Source organism: Rattus norvegicus, chromosome 4 (assembly GCF_021556685.1).
Source record: "Rattus norvegicus strain SHRSP/BbbUtx chromosome 4, alternate assembly SHRSP_T2T, whole genome shotgun sequence".
Taxonomy (NCBI): Eukaryota; Metazoa; Chordata; class Mammalia; order Rodentia; family Muridae; genus Rattus; species Rattus norvegicus.
In genome coordinates, this window is record NC_141537.1 from 64,812,074 (window position 1) to 64,832,854 (window position 20,781).

At 45.9% G+C, this 20,781-nt stretch overlaps 1 long non-coding RNA gene across 1 annotated transcript; it reads left to right on the forward strand.

The window, feature by feature from the left end:
• The first annotated feature begins 859 nt into the window (after positions 1-859).
• On the forward strand, positions 860-17,230 carry LOC134486754 (uncharacterized). Its single transcript, XR_015686466.1, has 6 exons — positions 860-930; positions 5,326-5,408; positions 5,593-5,750; positions 8,473-8,595; positions 15,479-15,593; positions 16,196-17,230. It is a non-coding gene; the product is annotated as an uncharacterized LOC134486754 (long non-coding RNA).
• Positions 17,231-20,781: the final 3,551 nt, after the last annotated feature.

Genomic DNA, 20,781 nt, shown 5'->3' on the forward strand with positions numbered 1-20,781 from the left:
TGAGCTTCAGAGAGAATTTTAACAGTATCTAGCTAAAGGTTCCAAATGCATTTACATTACATCTGTCACTGGGAACATTTTGAACCCCTCTTAATAATTCCAAAACTTACAATTCCGTGTGGTCATTACCAACAAGTAGAGACCGTTGTGTCTCTTCCTTTCTGGTTCCCACGTCTCTTCGTGTTTCCGGCTTCCTCAGTGTTCCCGCTGGGAGAATCCATGTCTCATTCCTGCTTTCTTCTTTTTACATTCAGCCTTGAGTTTACCAGGGGTTATTTTATAGGTAGATGTCCTTTATCAGGTTCTGAAAGTGGTTTATCAAAACTTCACCATAAGCTGATATTATATGTATTCAAACAGGTTTTCCTCTTTCCTTGAGAGAAATACCATGCCAATTTTCTCATTCAACTCATAAATGTTGTTCCAGAGATTCAGTAGAATTCAAGTGTTGAATAACTCTTCTATTTCTGGCATTAGTCACAACCACTGATAAATACATATGTGTACATATTTATTTATGTACATACATAAATATATGCTTATGCCATATGTATGGATACATATATACACACATACATACATGAATCTATATGTCTCTCTCACACATACACACATATAAATAATTTCCTCAGTTCCTGAAAAACGTTTTTCACCAGAGTCTCATTATATAGCCTACTCTGGTTTCTAGTTTACTTTGTAGCCCAAGCTAGACTTGTAGCCCAGGCTGGGCTTGACCTGATAATCTTCCTGCCTCCACCACCATAGCATCCATATGGCTTGCTGAAAGTCCGTGTTGGACATTTTGCACTCATGTTCAAGAATACCATCAGCCTGTAATTTCCCTCGCATTGTGTTCACAGTATGAAGACATTTTGTAACCTCAAGCGGAATTGGGAATGATCCTTCGTCTCTTCTCAGAGTTTGTCATAGGTCAGTATTAAAGTCTGGAGTCTGATGAAATCTGCTTTAAAACTATTTTAAGGGGGCAAGATCTTAAAGGAAAGGTTACTTATTTACTCCTAATTCAACTTATTTAGTGATTTTTGAATAATTCAATCTTTCTTTCTATTGTAAACCAGTTTCCTAATTCATTTTTTCCCCACTTATTTTTTCCCTCTTATTGGTTTCTACTCACTGGTATAAATTTGTCCATAGTGGTTTTTCTAATCTTGGTAAATCTGCTATGCCTTTTATTGCATCCATATTATTGACTTATTTTTCTATTATTATCAGTATTTTCAGATGTTTGTTAATTTTGTTAGACACAGCATATTCTCTGTATTGAGTCTATGTCTAAATAGTATTTTTAATTATTAATAGCGTCTCAAATCTTCATTGTTTTTATTCTACTTTCTTTGGGCTGTATTGATGTTTCATTTGTTAACTACTTTTTAAAAAATATTTATTTTATTTTAATTATGTGAGTCATGTGTGTACCTGTGAGTGCAGACCCCAGCAAAGGCCAGAGGAACTGGCAAAAATTAAGACATATTTAGAATAAAAATAGATGAATACAAATCTAAAAATTGTGTCTATCTTTATTAATAGAAAAGCCATAGAGAAGACACAGGTACGTGTAGGAATACACTGTCTGTCCACCTTTCTAATTTTGAGCTCTAGATTGAAAGCATTTCTCTTAAAAATACCAACGTGGCTTTTCATGGAATTTGGCAAGCTGATTTTAATATTTGTTTGGAAATGCAAGCTGCCAAGAAAAGCCAATGCAGTCTAGAATAAGAAGAGTCAAATTTTTAAGTCTCTTTACAAAGAAATGATAATTAAGATAGTGAATGGTTAATGTCTGGTATGGTGGCACACAACTTTAATCCCAGCAGTTGGGAGGCAGAAGCAGGCAAATCTCTGTGAGTTGAAGGCCAGCCTGGTCTACAGGGCTACAGAGCAGGCTCTAGGATAACCAGGAATATAGAGAGAGATGTATCTCAAAAATAAATAAATAAATAAATAAATAAATAAATAAATAAATAAACAAACATCGTGAATTGTTAGAGTAGGACAGGAAACACCAACCTCACTGGGAACATCACAGAGTCCAATATGGATACTTGAGAAATGAAGAAAGTAAATTAACTGGGAAGCAGAGACACGCTAGATGATCTGACCACCACCACACGGAAAGTAAACTGGAGCCGATAGCACGTCATGTACAAAGATACGGTCTACACTGAATAAGTGCTCAAAGGTGAAAGGCACACCTTAAGCCTTTTAGACAACCGTGAAGCATCTTTAAGACGAGAAAGGATTTCTCTTTTTCTTTTCTTTTCGGAGCTGGGGACCGAACCCAGGGCCTTGCGCTTGCTAGGCAAGCGCTCTACCACTGAACTAAATCCCCAACCCCGATTTCTCTTTTTCTTAAAATCATAATTTTATCTTTTGAGAATGAATGTATTTAAACCATATTCAGCCTGACTCCTTTCTTATCAGCCTGCTCCACCCTCACCTTCCCACTCACCCAATTTTCTGTTTTCTTCCTTTTTATTCCGTTCCCATCAAGACCAGTTTATGTTCCCCACCTACTCTTGGTTGCCTAAGCCTTAATTTGGTAGCTTGATATGTATTCAGTCTCCCTGAAACCACCCACTCTTCTCTTTTAACACATTATGTTCACAAGGTACTATTTTTAAATTTCATACACGAGGACGCAGTCTGAGAGTTGGACTAGGGAACATTTGAGTACAGCAAGAGGAAAAGTAGACAAGTAGGGAGAGAGTTTCTGGGGCAGTAGGGCCAGAGATCCCGCCCCTTCTCTGCTTGCTAGGGCGGTGGTTCTGTTGTGATTCTGAAAGATTGGAGGTAAGACTACAGGAGGAGAGAAAGGACCTACAGCAAAGGGAAGGGCGGAGAGGAAGGTCTGACAGCTGGGCAAGCAAATCCTCAACAGAACCTCCATTCATTCTCTACAGCCCAGTTTCCCCCCACAGAAAAGGGTCATTCATCTGCGTAGCTCCTGGAATGTGCACCGGGGAGCTCAGTCCAGGGGGCCAGCCCTCCCTTCTCCATGACGCCAATCATAGCCTAAAAATAAGCATCACCTACCCCCTCCATCCCCCCCTCCCCCCTTCCGGAGCCAGAGCTTTCCAGGGACTCCTGCTCCCATGTTGACTCAGGTTAGGACAGGGAGTGTGTTTCTGGAAAAATATTCCTAGCCTGAACTGCTCTTTCCTTCCAAGTCCGGCAACTTGAAAACACTGGTCTCGGTAAAAAGCTGAGAAACTACACAATTTCAACACCTGATTCAAAACCGAACTCAGCCGAAGCCCAGCCGAAGCCCAGGTCCTAATGTGCAAACGCATGCACTTGTATGGGGGCTGCCGGGTGCAGACAGTCCCGTCTGCTAGTCACCCTTGCCAGCAGCTTATCGGGGCCACACAAATCAGTGCTGTTGACGGATGATCAAGACGGAGTCCAAACCGTGAGCACGAACACAAGAGGAAACTGCCGTACTTGGTTAGTGTAGAAGCAATGAGCTTAACAACAATATGAATATTACTGATTCAGAGCTAACGTGAGGCAGTGTGATGGCCAGTAGGAAAGTCACCCAGGGTCTCTCCAAGTCCAGAAGCACCTGTGGGACTTGGCACAGAGGAGTCTGTCATCACCTATGTACTCCCACCATAGTCTGTCATTATCCTCAGGCAAGGCTGTGGGCACCTTGGACTGTGGTAGTGATTCTTCCTACCCTCAGACCTTATAGCCAGTCTGTCCTCAAGGCAGTTTATTATACGGATATGGAACAGCCTCAGTTCTCACTAACTCCCACCATTCTGCCAGCTCTTCAGGAAGCCTCCCCGATTAGCCTAGCTGCCTCCTAGTAGATCTGTAACTTATTCCCTGAGTGCCTTTTTGTCCAGTTGATTTTATCAAAAAATAAAAAGCGTAGCTCTGTCCGTACTCTTTAAGAGCATACCGTAGCTCCCACTGCTGCCTCTACACAGAGTTTTGCTTGGATGGCTCTCACAGGCTTCTGTTTGTACAGTTGTTGTGGGCTCTCTGTTCTAGTCAGGCGGGGCTCCAACCTCTGCATCTTTCCTAATATTATGATTCCTCCTCTTTGACGCCCAGCCTGGTTGCTTTTCTTTGCTAGATGATGATCCCCATATCATAGTGGGGCGTTACTGCTCAGCCTGTGTTTCTTCTGTAGTCTGTAGTCCAGTGGTCTCAGAGAAATGTTGCAGAGAGAGGAACAGAGGTTATAGGAAGAAAGAAGCCTGTTTCTACCTCTGAGAATTTACCTTACCCCTTCTCTTCTCCATTTCTCTAAAAAGCTAAGTCTTGGGCATTGTTTCTCAGAGCCCCAGCTTTTTAGTAGGGTCGTTCCATTCATTGCACCGTACTCCCACTCTTGAGACATCTGGCCACTGTAGAAGACCAACAGTGCCAATTAACCTGGACCCTTGGAGCTCTCAGAGTCTGAACCACCAACCAAAGAACATACACGGGCTGGACCTTGGCCTCCCAACACATATGTAACAGACGTGGGTCCCGAACAACCGGAGTGGAGGCTACCCCAAATCTGTTGTTTGTACGTGGGATATGTTCTATTAGCTGGGCTGCCTTGTCTGGCCTCAGTGGGAGAGGAAGCATCCAATCTCTCAGAGACCTGAAGTGACAGGGTGGGAGGGATACCCAAGGGAGACTCTGCCTGCTCAGAGGAAAAGGAGAGGAAGAAGGGGGAAGGATTGTTGGAGGGGGTGACCGGGAGGCAGGCAGTGAGTGGGATGTAAAGTGAATAAGTTAAAAAGAAATTTGAAAAGGAAAAAAATTCAAATGCTCATTTATATATATTAAAAGCACCATATCGATACGTTAATTCTTATATATCTCCCATCCCAGGGTCTGCTAATGTCCTTCCTCTTCAGAATGTTTTTGGGAGATTTTTAAATAATGTTTTAGACTTACATTGACACATTAAGTCTAGGAATTCATTTCAAGTGCTATTACAACCTGGTTTGCCTTTCAGCCTGGTTCTCTTCTGCCGTCTTGAAGGTTTATTTTTTTCCCTCAGGGAAGAAAGACACAACACACGATAACTCCTGGAATCCAGATTTATAGATACAGATGTGGGTAGGACCTGAAGGCAGAAGAGAGTGTTTAGAGGCAGGAGGGGACCAGCAGCAGGGGTGAGGGACCCAGCGGGAGGGGTGTGAGGCAAAGCACAGTGGTCTGCACGTGTGAGGATGCCACAACGGACTCGATTAATTTGCACATTAATAAAAGTAAAATGTCAATTTTGTTATTGCACTGGAGTCTTGTCCCACACAAAGATGGGTTTTGGTTGTTTATTTTATCTTTTTCTCCACCACTAAGGTTTCCACGATAAAGGAGTCTGCTCCCTGCACTGACATCACTTTGACTGATTCTGCGGAATACACAATATTCTTATTGTTAAGGTAGTTTTCCTGTTGATTTTCTTGAGTTTTTTGGCCTTTATCATCATTGAATGCCTGAATAGTATTTTTTAAATTTTTAATTAAAATCTAATTAAAAACCCTCCCCTTCTCCCTAAAGTGGGTATTGGTGTTTTACTTTTTTTCCTCTCAATTTTTTCACCTCCACTTTCTTGACATTCCCTAGGAAGCGCATGGATTGTCTCAATAGTGTCATGCATGTGACTTGGGGGAAGTTTCCTCAGGAGTGCGGGTCTGTTTAAAGGAACGAGGCTGAGCCCTTGGAAGCTTCCCGGTAAAATCCACTGTTGTTAGAAATGTCTGCTGTAGGCTGACCTGGCCCAGGTATATGTGACAGGAAGATAGTGGGAAACTCTGAGGACACACTCACCACAGGGCTCAAAGAGGGCTTGGGGTTGGAGCTCTGCTTGACCCAATTCTACAAGCCTTGGGTGTGACTTTGGGGAAATATGGCTGTGGAAGGTATGTGTGTGTGTGTGTGTGTGTGTGTGTGTGAGAGAGAGAGAGAGAGAGAGAGAGAGAGAGAGAGAGAGAGAGAGAGAGAGAGAAACATGGCCGTGGAAGGTATTTGATTACGTGTATGTGCCTATGTGTGTGTGCACGCGTGTTGCGTATACTTTCCTGTAGGTATACATGGAAACGGTAGGCTTTGGTGACCTCTACCATTTGAAGCTTGGGTTCCTACCTTCCTCTATGGCATATACTATGCCTGGCTATGACTGCTGGGGGACACACTTTGCATGGGCCGAAGCTGTTGCACTGCCTTTACGTCTGCAGAATGGAGTCTCCACCAGCCTGTCCTGTGACTTTCAGATGCATCTTTCCCTGGCACTGGAGGCCTGGCGCTTCGGAAGGAACGTCGCAGGCTGAGACTGGGACTCGGGGAGGGCTGACCAGGAGCTTCTTCATCTGCAAACTCCTGACAGAGCTCCGGAGTCGAGCTCTCCAGCTCCACCCACGTACAGCAGGAGGTCACAGGGGACACTGTGCAGAGTCCTTTTGTGACAGCCATGCTGTTTAGCGTTTACTATGTGTCTTACCCACTGTCCCCACGGTGCCCCTATCCTGGCTCCTGCTGGGTCCCTGTCTACCCTTAGCCTTTCTTTTGCTTTCATGTTGTATCTACCTTCCTTGTGTGGGAGTGAACATGTAATGGTTGTCATTCCTCCCCCACCCCATTCCCTTCCCTTTCCCCTGCCACCCATTGCTCCCCCTTCATAGTCCTTACGCCACTCCGGTATCATTTATATGCATTTGTGTGTGTGTGTGTGTGTGTGTGTGTGTGTGTGTGTGTGCATTACAAATATCTATATTATGTATATTATATAGATAATGTCTAGATTAATAAAAGAGGGAAACTACAGGATCCATCTTTCCAGCTCATTTCCCTCAATACTGTGACTTCTAAAGCTACATTGATGGCTACATGAAACTCTATCTGCGAACGTCGACACCAGATTTGTCCTCCCTTGTTGATGGGCAGCCAAGTTGGTTCCACATCCAGGCATTTGTGAATCACAGTCATTCGCCAAGTGAATCCAGAAAAGGAGTGTTAACTTCAGACTTAGGAGCCCGGGGATTCTGACTCACAGCAAGCAGGAAGCTTGCGTACCTCTCAGCCATGCTGCGGATGCTGCGGATGCTGCGGATGCTGCGGATGCTGCGGATGCTGCGGATGCTGCAGATGCTGCCGGAAGCATAGCCCTTGAGTTTGCATAAGCAATCCTGAGATTTTAAAAACGTGTGTATTTTGAGAAGGACGTTTCTAGAAATCAGAAAGACCCTGGACAGCTGAGGACTTTGAGATGTAGGAGAAACATGGCGTCCTTTCGCGTCACTCCTTTCCAATCAGCACAAGGGCTATTCCTTGCTCTTTCGGGTGAGGCCAGGGGTGTTGAGAGTGGTGTGGCCTCTGACGTCTTCCTCCTTGGTGCTCATTTTACCATGGGAAACAGGCCGCACACTAGGCTCTGCAGCGTGCAGTGGTGAGCACTGGGTTTTCAATACTCTTATTTCTCATGGGGGAAGCAGAGTTGCTAAACCACTGAAATTGGCCAGAAGTTGTACGGTAGCAGCCCGCTCGGGCAGCAGACATGCGATCCGTGGTTCTTAGCCTTGATGTAGTATCCAATATGTGAGAAGGAAAAGAACCAGAAGCCTTGGTCCAGAATCTTCTACTCTGGCCCCGTGTCAGGATGGGAAAGGTGCCTGGAGCCTTTGCAGATCCCAGTTGCTATGGACTCTTCTATGTGGGCGGGGCCAGCAAGTGACTCATGTTCAGACAGCTGTAGTAACCGCTGATCCATACGGCCCTTGGCACAGTGACAACACAGCTTTGAGACCATTGGCAAGTTACTTTCACTTACTTGGACTGCAGTTTGACAATTGCTGAGCTGGAAGGATAGAGACTTGGTTTTAAACCAACACCTCCCAGGGAATGTTAGAGATGGAGAGATATTAGAGAGGCCCTAGGGAGGGAGAGACAACTCCATGTTTAAGATCACTTGTTGCTTTTCCAGAGGACCAGGGCTGGGTTCCAGAACCCAGAAACCATCTGCAACTCCAATTCTGAAAGATCCAAAGCCCTTCTTCAAGGCATCCTCCGGCGCTGGGCATGCCGTGATGCACAAACCTACATTCAGGCAAATCAAATAAATATGTCTTTAAAATGCAGAAGAGATACAGAAGAAATAGATTCCCAAGTCCCATGGCCAGAATGGAATCATGTCAGCAAGAACTGTCCCAAGGAACACAAACCATCCCCCAATATTAAAAGCCACTCTCTTTTAAAAAATATTATTTTTGGTTAACGTACAAAATAATAGGTTTCATTATAACATTTTCCAAACTGGAATCTCTGGGATCCAGGCTTGGGGAAGTTCCTGGGTGGTCTCGATGCAGTCACTTACTAGTCAGGACCACCTGGCCTCAGTGGTGGTCTGGGCCCTGATACACTCACCTGACATGCCTGAATAGTTAGCTATAAACTCAGGACGCTAATTTCTTTTTAAAATTATCTTTAATTTTTCTTTAACTTTTTTTACAGTCAAGTCATTATCTTTCTCCCGGTCAGGAGGCTGATCTTTCAACGAGTGTTAGCAGCTGCCATGATTTGCTTACATTCTGTCTGTCTGTCTGTCTGACTGACTGACTGTCATCATTCTTGCAGGTATGTCCAGCCTGTAGGCTTCAACATAGTTACAGATGTTATACAACACAAAATTGTCAACTTCCTTAAAATATTATGGGTGTGTGTGTGCATGTGTGCATGTACGTGTGTGTGTGTGTGTGTGTGTGTGTGTGTGTGTGTATCCTTGTGGTTCTCTGGAACACGGGGCAGAGTATCACACCACAGCTTTCTGATGCTGGTTTACCTGACTTTCTGGAGATTCTTAGTGGGAATGGATGTGACTGGGGCTGTGCCCTCTCTGAATGATTGTCTGTGGGGAACAAGAGAAGTCCTATGGCCTCCTCATGGTCCCGGGTCTTATCCTGGGTACTTAGATGTTGATAGGTCATCGTTGCCTTGAAGTTGACACCCTTTGCTTCTTGCTTTTCTTCTTTTTGTGACAAAATACCCCACAAATGCAATTTAAGGAAAGTAGGGTACAGTTTAGTTTTGAGGGGACATAGTCCTCCATGGTGAAGGAGGCAAGGCAAGCAGGCACATGGGGCAGCTGGCCACACATGTCTACAGTAGGGAGCAGAAATCAGAAGAGGTGTTCAGTGTTCTTGCTCTTATAGAGGACCCTGGTCCATGGAATGGTATCATCTGCACTTATGGGGGTAGTCTCAGCTCAGTCCAGTCTAGAAACTCTCTCACAGACATGCCCAGAGATGGTCCCCAAGGTGGTTCTATTCTGTCCTGTTCTCATCAGTGTTATCCACCACACCCTTGGGGTTTACAATGCATTTATCCACATTGTCTCAGTGAATTAGCTGCAGTGAGCTTCTTGTTAGCTTTGTGGGGTTGAAACTCCTCTTCAGCCTTGTCAGTTAAGAGTGATGCAGCTGCAGTTGCGTATGTAGCCTTGTCAGACATCAATGGTCCTGGAAAGCTCCATGCCCTAGTGTAGGGAAATGCCAGGGCGGAGAGGTGAGAGTGGGTGGGTGGGTGGGGGAGCTCCCTCATAGAAGCAGGGGGAAGGATGATGGGATAGGGGGTTTCCAGAGGGGAAACCAGTTAAGGAGATAACATTTGAAATGTAAATAAATAAAATGGCCAATTAAAAAATATCGACACAGATATAGATGAGAGGGCCGCTCTAGTCCTCGGTCTCTCAGGCTGTTAAGGGAAGTGAGTAACAATAGCTTTGCGAGCGGCAGACAGGAGGCAAAGCATGTAAACACTTCTGGAACTGTCTGTGGCTCTAAGCAGGGGCTGACGACTTGTAGCTTCTTCCCTTATTGTTCCAGAACGTTCAACGTCTTACTCCCTTAGCAGACAGATTCTGAGGACTGTCCAGGTGATTGGTGGTTGGTCAGCTTCCTTATCCATGGTCCTTTCCATGTAAGGTGACCTCTGTGCACACCCTGTAACGCACTCGCTAACCAAGCAGAAAGCAGTCCTGTATAGGAAGAGAGATAGTGAGTGGTGAGAACTCACTTTGTATAGAATCTAACCACAAATATGGCTCTTAAGCTCTGGTTTTTAAAGCTAGACCAGGAAAGCGTTAAAAGCCACACTCCACCTTTTCTCATTTCCCACACCCAAGGCCAAAGTCTCATCTTCTCCCTGAACATCTGCATAGCTTGTTAACCAGTGGCTGTGGATTCCCTCCCTCCCTCTCTCTCTCTCTCTCTCTCTCTCTCTCTCTCTCTCTCTCTCTCTCTCTCTCTCAGCTTCCAAACTACCAGACTTCATCTTCCCAAAGGCACAGTTCTTTTTAAAAGAGTTCTAGTCTTGAGTGTGTACATCGTGTGCCTATAGTGACCATTCCCACTCGCCACCATCCCTGCTGTACTGATGACTCCCATCCATGGCCATCCTTCCCCAACCCGACAAGCCTCTATTTCCCATCCATATATATTCATTTTGGTTGTTACTCACTGGGTTTAATTAGGACAACTGCATGGCCATGAATTAGAGCTGTTTATTCATTGGGGCCTGGTGGGCTCAGCAGTGGGTACATATCTAAAATCTCTCTCTCTCTCTCTCTCTCTCTCTCTCTCTCTCTCTCTCTCTCTCTCTCTCTCTCTCTCTCCCCCTCCCTTCCCTCAGAGTCTATCAATAGCTAGTAGTTCAGAGGGAAAGGGTAGAGTCCCCCCGAGGTCCCCCCTTCTAGGACGGTCAGTAGGGCCAGTCTTCTGTGTGTCCAATGCAGGCAGCTAGAGTCGATAGGGGGATTATAATGGTGGTTTCAGGTCTTGAGGAAAATGTTCAGCCTTTCACCCAGTCATCTGACTCTTACATACTTGCCATTCTCTCTTCTGGAATGTTCTCCGAGCCTTAGAGAGGGTAGCAAAAGTGACATTCTAGGGCTGGGCCACAACTGTCACCTATTCTCTGCATTTTCCTCCCTCACAAAAGCTTGGCATCCTCACAACTTGTCCAGTGTAAAAAAACCACAGGATGCAAGGCCCAGCTCACATTTCCAGCATTTTCTATTCTCTCTCTTGGTTTTCAAAAATGACTTTATTATTATTATTATTATTATTATTATTATTATTATTATTATTATCATCATTATCATTATTTAATGCTCTAGCGTATCAGGACTTATTTGTGTTCCTTTGAAAGAACAAACAAGCAAACAATCAAGCAATCAAGTAAACCAACTAGCCATGGGCTTCTTCATGGCATTTTCATACATGTACATAATGACTTCCCTCATAGTCACTGTCCCCTTTCCTGTCTAATCCCCTTTCACTTGTGCTAAGCCCCTCCTCCTCCCTACTAATGTCATGCTAATTTATTTTTCATTTCACTCTTCATTCAAGGGGATGGGACTTGGAACATTGACTTAGATGATACTGAGGAAAATTATCCATTCATGTTTAATGGAGACACAGCTGACACAGTTGATCTTGACAGCTGTAGGGTCCTTGGAGTCCTCCAAGAAAGCTGTTCTTATAAGACTCAGAAGACATGAGGGTCCTTTCTACAGCCTTTGAGCAGTACTGGAGTGGGTCTGCTGTAGCCAAGGCCCAGCACTTCAGTCCCAGTCACAGGAACCATCTTGGAATCAATTCTTCTTTGGATCTTTGAATGATCCCTTGACCTTTAACCGAGTTGACTGTGCTTTGGGTAGTAGGATCTGGGCCTGTCTGGCTTCACTTTAAACCCTCTTTACAGTTGACCTGCCCTTTGGTCTCCCTGTCTTTGGTGGCATCAGGTTAATTTGAGGGGACCTCAGCCCTGCAGCTGCATTCTTAGGCTGGCCACAGGGCTCTACCTACTGTGACTCTGGAATGAAGAACCTCAGAACAAAACAGAAGTCCAGCCCGGCCATTCTTAAGAGTTTATTATTAAAAACTAAACTAACCAGCTTTACCCAGCGCCAAATAGCTATCTAAAGGAAAACACGTGTTGATGTTCTTTCTCAGTGCTGTGTAGTCCAAACATTTGGCCCCAGAGAGAATCCAGCATATGTGTGTATTTAGCACACAGACATCCAAGCTTTTGGACAAGGAATGGAGAACTCAGCAAACACAGGGAAGCCTGGCATTTGTAGAAAGGAAAGTTGCAAGGCTGAGGAGTCTGTGGGTGACTTCAGGCTGATGTCAGCAGCCCAGGATCTCCGAGAGCAGCAGAGCCTCTGGCGAGAGACCCATCCCAGCCTGATGAAGTGAGGACATGCGGTAGGGTCAATACTCACCTCCCTGCATGACCTCTCTGCCCTTTCTAGCTTCTGGGCTAAGGAGCATGTGTCAACTTGCACAGCCCCCAGCAGTCTGCTTTCTTGGCTCGTGCTTACCTTGGAAGGCAAAAATAAGTTCTTTGTTCTAGCATACCACAGCTACTTAGATGTGGAAACTTAGCCTTCTTAAGATCGAAATCCCATCACTCACCCTGTCTCCTACTATATTGGAAAGCTTGTGGCCCACAGTTAGCACGGCTGTAAGCAGGCTAGCTAAAAATGTACCTATCTTTAGAAAGGTGACGACCAGCCAGGAGCTAGCACATTTGGCCCGAGGTTGGCATATTCAGAACTAGACACAAGGCAGACTGGTTTGTAAGCTTTTGTCTTCATTGCTTCTCAGGGACAGTAGACAGAGAAGGGATTGGCTTCTCTGAACCATCTGCCTCTAGATGATTCCAAAGAAAAGAATTTGCCTTTGTCAGACTGAGATTGATTGACCATGGTCTAGCCTGCTGTAAGGTTCTAGGACCTGCTACACCCCTGCCTTTCTTCTGTCTTAAAAATCAAGGAGCTGGGAGTATGGCTCAGTGGTTGAGTGCAAGAGCACAAAGCCCTGGGCTCGAGCTCTGGCACAGTCACAAAGAAAACTAGCAAAAGGAAAAAATTCACATGATGTCTTGCTAAAGAGACATACCCCAAACGATGCTTCCCTATCTTGATTCTTCCCTTTCAGTCTAGGCTGGAAGAATTCTGTTTCTCAGAAGGCACATTCTTCATCCAAAACATCAACAAAACCCACCGCCTTTGAACATCAGAATCCGAGCAAAGCAAACAAGCAAACTAGAGGAACCCCTCGTGTAAGTGGGAGGGGCCTCGCACTGGCTGCTGGCCACCCTCTTCAGCCTCGAGAAGGACAGTGCCTATTACCTGTCACAACCCTTAACTTTTCTTTCTCAACCTTGAGTGTTCCAGCTTCCTGACCCTCTCAGCTTAGGAACTCCCTTCTTCCCTCCTCAAACAGGGCCCACATGTCATCCTTGCAATGGACAAGCTGTCTGGAGTTGCATTTCTGGATGGATGGAACTGCATTTATCATACACACACAGCAGAAGGAAAACAATTCCACCCAGTCCCCTTTTCTTTAACTGTTAAAAACTATTATTATTATTATTAATTATTATTATTATTGCTATTATCATTATTTGTGTGTGTGTGTGTGTGTGTGTGTGTGTGTGTGTGTGTGTGTATGGATGTTTTGCCTGGATTTATTTCTGTGTACCATATACATGCCCTGTGCCTACAGAACCCCTGAGTGCATCAGATCCTGGAACTGGAGTTCTAGATGGTTATACACAGACATGTGGGTGCTGAGGAATTGTGCTCAGGTCTCTGGAAGAGCAGCCAGTGCTCTTAACTGCTGAACCATCTCACCAGCCCAGGTCCTTTCCTTATGATGAACCCCCCGCCCCACACACATACACACACTTTTTTTTTTCCGGAGCTGGGGACCGAACCCAGGGCCTTGTGCTCGCTAGGCAAGCGCTCTATCACTGAGCTAAATCCCCAACCCGCATACACACACTTTAACCCCATATTTCTTCCTTAGCTCTTCCATAAGCAGGGGATACCTGTAGGCAAACTGGGCGAGGGGCTCAGAGCACGTGCCCTGCTATACCTGGGTGATTAAATGTCAACCAGACTTGCTCCATGAAGCTCCCCTTGAATCTCCCTTGCTGGAATTGCTGTTTTCTGCCCCTGCCATTTGCTCTTATAGACGCCAGTATCGGTGTGGACCTCCATGGACGCACGGAGTAGTTCAGTTTGGCTTGACCCTTCAGCTTCCTTAACTCCAGAACTCTAGTGTTGCTAGGGCTACTATGGATTCCAGCCCCCAAGTCCTCATGTTGTGTACTCTGTCCCCCACAGCAGGGCCACCAGATGTGCCCACAGCTGCTTTTTCATGGCCAAAGAGCCATTCACACATTTGTCAGTGTTCAAATGTGTTTCACCAATGGTTGCCTAAGAGACTCCATGTAGCTGACCCCCGTTTCCTTCTGCCTTGCCAGATCTCCCTCCTCCCCTGCTCCCACCCTGCCCACACCTCGGTTTCTCATATCTGGGTCTTTGAGACTCTTCATCTAACTCTGGGCTCACTGGATCATACTTCCAAGCAGGAGGCTGAAGGGGAAGGGCGTGGCTCTTAGGTATTTATTCTTCTTTGGTGTCGGATAGAGAAGAGAAGAGGGGATAGAAATACAAACGTGTTTGTATGAGGGTACACAGAGCCTGCATGGCATAAACCTGGGGTCTTATTCATGCAACAATATGACATGGAAAATGTCTCCAATGAGCTCTGATTCCTGCCATCCAAAGGCACGTTGGCTACACCGACCTACTTTGAACTCTGAAGGCCACCATTTGAGTCACCTCAGTCGTACCAGTATCACACTGAATGGCCCTGAACAGCTCTATTACTGACCCCCGCCCCCCATATTTCTTATTTACCAACTGAGTTGGTAGTTGATGGCTACAGACAGAGTTGCTTCAAGGATGAAATGAGATCTGCTGGTTTCCTGGCATTTATGAGGTGCTGAGTAAGTACCACTGTCTCAGAAGCATTTTCCTGCTTGGGGGGCTGTTTGCGCATCCCCCTGTTGGCCCTTTTAATGTGAGAATCTTCAGAACCTCCTAGGTGACACAGAAAGGAGGACGGAGGAGAAGATGAGATTGGAGCTTACTTGAGAAAATGACATATTTATCAAGGCACATGGCACTGGTGAATTTTAACAGGAATCCCAGTGCTGCCCCCTATGTACTACCACTTGTGAAAAGCAGCTCTGGTGGGACAGACAACCAAGACCTGTGAACCCTGTCTCTCTAAATGAGTGGAAAGGTACAACTTCTCTGCTTGCCATTTTGCTGTTGCTTGGTAGTTCTTTAGATCATTCGGTTCTAGATCTGGCCTTCTAGATTTTTTTTTCCTGTGAGACAGAGTCTTGCTGTGTAGCTCAGGTTGGCCTTGAACTCTCTACCTTCCTGCCTCAGCCTCTTAAGTGCTGGCACTCTTTTGTGGACATCTCTCTGAGTAGTGAGCAGGAGAGCTTCTCTACAGATGAACACAAGATGGTCTCTGGTGGCAGGATGGGGTCAGCTCATTCCACAGGTTGGGAGCTGGGGTCACGGTGTGTGTTACAGTGTGTGTCACAGTGTGTGTCATGGTGTGTGTCATGCCGTGTGTATCTCCTGCAGCTGTGATGTTACACTGTCAGCAGATGCTGAAAATCAGGATCAGCTCACCCCTAAGAGCAGTGTTGGGATGGCCTGGATACCGTGCAGAAGACTCAGACCCAAGAGGACATGTATGGTATGTACTCACTGATAAGTGGATATTAACCCAAAAGTCCAGACTACCTACGATACAGCCCACAGACCATAAGAAGAGTAACAGGCAGAAAGGTGTATGTGAGGAGGCTCCAGTCCTACTTAGAAGGGGAAGGAAATAATCATGGGAGGCAGAGGGATGGTTGGACCTGGGTGGGAGAGGGGAAAGGGGGAACAGGATCAGATATGAGGGGACAGGAGAGAAGCCCAGAGGCCAAGAGAATGAATGCAAATCAGCAGCCTCAGGGGGGAGGGTGGGAAGTGGAAGTGCTCTCTAGGAAGTCCCAGAGACCTGGGAGGTGCTAGGCTCTCAGGACTCATTGGGGGGTGACCTTAGCCAAAATGCCTAACACTGAGGAGAGGGCACTTGAAGAGTAGATAGACAGGGACTCAATGGAGGGACAGGGTCACTAATTCTCGGTTAAAATTTCCGACCCAGAATTGTTCCTGTCTAATAGAACTGCAGGGACAAAAATGGAGAAATAACTGAAGGAAAGGCGGTCCAATGACAGGCCCAACTTGGGATCCTTCTCATGGGGGCCACCAAAACCTGACACTATTACTGATGCTATGGTGTGCTTACAGACAGGAGCCTAGCATGGCTGTCCCCTGAGAGGCCCTACTAGCAGCTGACTGAGACAGAGGAAGATACATATCCAACAACTGGACTGAAGTCGGGGACCTCAATGATTGAATTAGGGGAAGGATTGAAGAAGCTGAAAGGGAGAGCAACCCCATAGAAAGACCAGCAGTCTCAACTAACCCAGGCCCCAGGGAGCTCCCAGAAACTGAGCCAAGAACCAGGAGCAAACAGGAGCCGATCTGAGACCCCTGGCACATATATGCAGAGGACCGCCTGGTCTGGCTACAGTGGGAGACGATGCAAAGATGCGTCTAACCCTCCCCCAGGGAAGGAGGAGGCCTGGTGGGGGTGGGGAACACCCTCTGGGAGGCAAGAGGAATAAAATGAGGAACAGGGGTGGGGGGTGGAGGTGGGCAATGACTGTAATGTAAATAAATAAAATAACCTAAAAAAAGAAAGGAAGAAAGGAAAGAAGGAAGGAAAACAAAAGGAAGAAAGGAAGGAAGGAAGAAAGGAAGAAAAAAGAAAGGAAGAAAGGAAGGAAGGAGGAAAAAGAAAGGAAGAAAGGAAGGAAGGAAGAAGGAAGAAGGAAGGAAGGAAAGAAAGAAAGAAAAATGGAGTGGAGAAAGAAAGAAAAGAAAGGAAGGAAGGAGAGAGAGAAAGAAAGAAAGAAATAAAGGAAGGAAGAAAGAAAGGAAGGAAGGAAGGAAGGAAGAAAGAAAGAAAGAGAGAGAGAGAGAGAGAGAAAGAAAGAAAGAAAGAAAGAAAGAAAGAAAGAAAGAAAGAAAGAAAGAAAGAAAGAAAGAAAAGAAAAGAAAAGTGGAGTGGCGTATGCGTAAGTTCACTGATCGCCCACAAGATGGCACTCTCTTCCCAGGAGAAAGGAAACTTGAGCCGGGGGCGGGGTGGCGGGGGAGGTACTACCGCTGAGCCGGTTGCCGGAGGGCTGGACTTCTGTTTGCTTGCTCTAATCCATTGCATTTGTGCACTTGGCTTGAGATGAGCAACATTAAGGTCAAAATCAGTGGTCCGCAGCCTGAGGAATGTGTCCTCCGTGGCGATTTGTGTCAGCGTCAATTATTAGCAATGCAGAGGAGGGGAAGGGAGTAGAAATATACCCAGCCCAAGTGCGAGCCGAAGCGGATGGTGAATCTTGTGTTTGGAGACTAAGGGGAGGACATTAAACTTGACCCTGAAGCTCTAGAATGTGACCAAATCGCTCTTCACGCTCCAGACGGAAGACATAGGAGGAGGCCGAGACTACTTTGTAGATTCTGAGTTCTTGGCCTGCCTTGTCCCTTCTGTTTGGGACACGTTCCACATCATCTACACACCAATGGTCCACACTGACAATGAAACCCTGAGGATTCTGGGGACGGCAGAGAGGCAGCTTGCCACCCTGGTAGTTTGGCACAGGTTTGAGCACCTGTCTACCTGCTTTAGGTCATTGGAATTTTCTGGAAATGGTTAACATGAAGCATGGGGATTCATACCCTTTTTGGTGATGTGCTGCGTCTGGATGTTCTAGCCCAAACACAAACTTTTTCTTTCAGACCACTTTGGTTCAGATGTTCACTTTAGTCCCCTTAAACCCCGCCCCAAACAGCACCCTGTGTTCTGCTTTCTTGACTGGGTTGGCTGATGGTCTTGTAGCCAACACTTCCATGGTTGCCTACTGAGACAGCTACTACTGGTGGTGCCTCAGTTTCCTCTTCTGCCTATGTATACTCAGCCCTGCTTTGACGGTCTCCCCAGGTGACATAACCTAGGGGCTAAGGAAGCTTAGGAGCTTCCATTTTCCTCAGACGCCAATGGCCTAGGTTCCTGGTCATTTCCTCTGTGCAGTCCCCTCACAAGGAAACCAGTAACCCTTCGAGAGCCCCACAGATACGCTCGTTGTGCCCAGCTTCTGTAGAAACTATCATCGGGAAGTAGGCTATGGGGTTTTCTGTTGAAGCAGAGCGACTCTCTCTGCTCAGTTCTGAGCAGACTGTGAGCTGCTGGGATCGGTGTTTATTCCACATCAAGGGCAACACGATGCAGAGTGGCTTCATCTTTTAGCGTCACGAACTGTGGCAAGGCCAACATCGTCCCCAGACAGTCATGGCCAGACCTGCTTTGAAGGAAACAATCATGTCAGGACCTCAATATCTTCTCCTCCTTCCTTTTTTATTTTTTTAAATTCAGAGAATGTCGGTATCTGGAGAGGCACGTAAGGTCAAATGTGTGTTCATTCAAGGTGAACAGACTGTGTTTGAATCTGAAGGAAAAGGGAAACCGGCATGGGAAACAAAGTATTTGTGGTTGTTGATAGTGAAGAAGAAAACAGGCATTGAAACTTTGAGACTAAATTGCTAGGACCACCGGAAACACATGCATCCTGCCCTACCAACCCTTTCTTAATTCTACCATGGAGTTCCCCTTCTCAACTCAAGCTCTTCACCTGCTTTTGGAATTCGAATCTCTTCCAGCCTTTTTCCTTTCAGGCTCTGTAGAAAACTGACGTCGTCAGTGGCCCATGAATGGCTTCTGTACAAGGTGAGACCTTTTGCCCTGAAATACTCCGTCCCCGACTACCCTGACTAGAGGACCTAGAGTTTGGTGTGGTCACCAAATAGGAGCAGCATGTGACTTTGCAAGGGCACAGTGGTGACTAGAAACAGGAGTGGGACTGCTCAGATCAGCGGCACGGAGCAACCCATCCATCAACTCATGAGCAAAAATAAGTGTTTATAGCTGAAGGACACCGTCGTGTTGTGGGTCGCTGTTGGGCAGCAACACTGTGACTTTAGGTGTTGATGCTGGCATTGAGATTACTCTTTGATTTGAGGAAGGGGGTCTTGCCATTACTTCTGTCCTAAGGCATTGCACCAGAACACTGTCAATGTCAGTTTAACTCTTGAGATCCTGGATAGAATCAAGTTGGCCTCTTCTCTCCTCTTCCTGTCTTGGCTGGTGGGAGAGGATTGGGACGGTATTGAGAGGGTTTGGTGACTCGTTTTAGCATAAAGGCACACAGGAAATCATGGCTGTATAGTTACTATGTGTGATCGAGAAAGGTCTCTCAGAATAGGGGAAGGGACACTATGACCCTTGGTGGCTCCATTACTAAGTAAGCTTTATTTAGTGGATTTAGTTAATGAAGTGAGCAGGATTTGCTATCACGCATGATGATATGGTGGCTCGGTTGTTGCACCAATATTGGTGATATGAAAGAGTTCCTTGTTTCCAGGCACTGCTACATTTATTTCCTTCAAACTCTAGTTCATTCCTAAATGTTCTGTTCTTTGCTCAAGGACATGGCAGCTCTGTGTGGTCTTTTGGGCTAAGCTCAAACTCAGTCTGATGTTTTATTGACTATGCTCTATCCTGTCCTGGTTGTCTAGTCCGTCTTCTGCTACTCCATAGCACAATGGTTCTCAACCTTCCTACTGCTGCGGCCCTTTAATACGGTTCCTCATCATGAGGTGGCCCCCCAACCATAAAATTATTTTGTTGTTACTTCATAACTGTAATTTTGCTATTATTATGAATGATAACATAAATATATGATATGGGGACAAGAGGGTCATGACCCACAGGTTGAGAACCACTGCCCTAGAGCTTCAGACTATTCACACATTTGGGTTTATTCCAGCCACTAGACCCTCCCATCTGGGGACAGGTTCCTTGTCAGCCACCACACCTACACCAGCAGAGTCTACTCATCTGCCTAGCCCCTACTTAGCCCTCGTCTTGCTCACAAAGCCTTGTTGGTAACTCTAGAACATGCTAAGTTTGCCTGTGTTAGAACTGAGACTAGTCATAGTCGGACACGGGCTGCACAGTATCCCCCTGCTCCGGTGTCACTTTCCATGGAGCGAAGACAAGGGTGGGGAATCTGGACAATCTGGTGGGGTGGTCAGCTCAGAGCTGCTCTCGTCTACAGGAGCGGTTACTAAAGGGTGCTCTTCTTTCCTACTGTCTAAGTCCACAGGGGACCAAGGCAAGGAAGAAAGCACCATTCTGTATAATAATGTGATTCTTCCCCCCAAAAGACCTTGGTATGAAGATGGCACCTTGGAAGTTGCAAGTCAGAAATGTTTCCTTCATAGAATAAGCAATTACCTTTAAGAACATCTTTTCCTGTGTGTATCCATGTGTACAAAGGGGCCTGTGAAAGTAAGTCCGATAAGAATTGTAAAGCCTCTAACCCATGCAGGGGAGAGGCCACAAGAACAACCTGACCCCAAAGGGCCAACATTTCCAGGCTGTTCTATTGTTTTATTCTGTGGCATTTGATGTGCATATAATGACTGTCATCATTGGGTTCTACTGCTCTAACAAAATCCCACAAACTTGGTGAGTTATTAGAAAGATAATTTTATCTATCATGGTTCAGGAGGCTGGGAATTCCAAGGTTTTGGATCTGGTAAAGGTTCTCTACTCAACGTCCTGTGGTTAATGCTATGTCTCCTATGGTGAGAAAAATGGAAAGTGCTGACTTGTTTGTTAAATCGTCTTATAAAGCAGTTATGCATCCATAAAGGTGGAGCTGTCATGGCCTAACAACCTTCTAAAGGCTCCACCTCTCAATACTACTCTATTG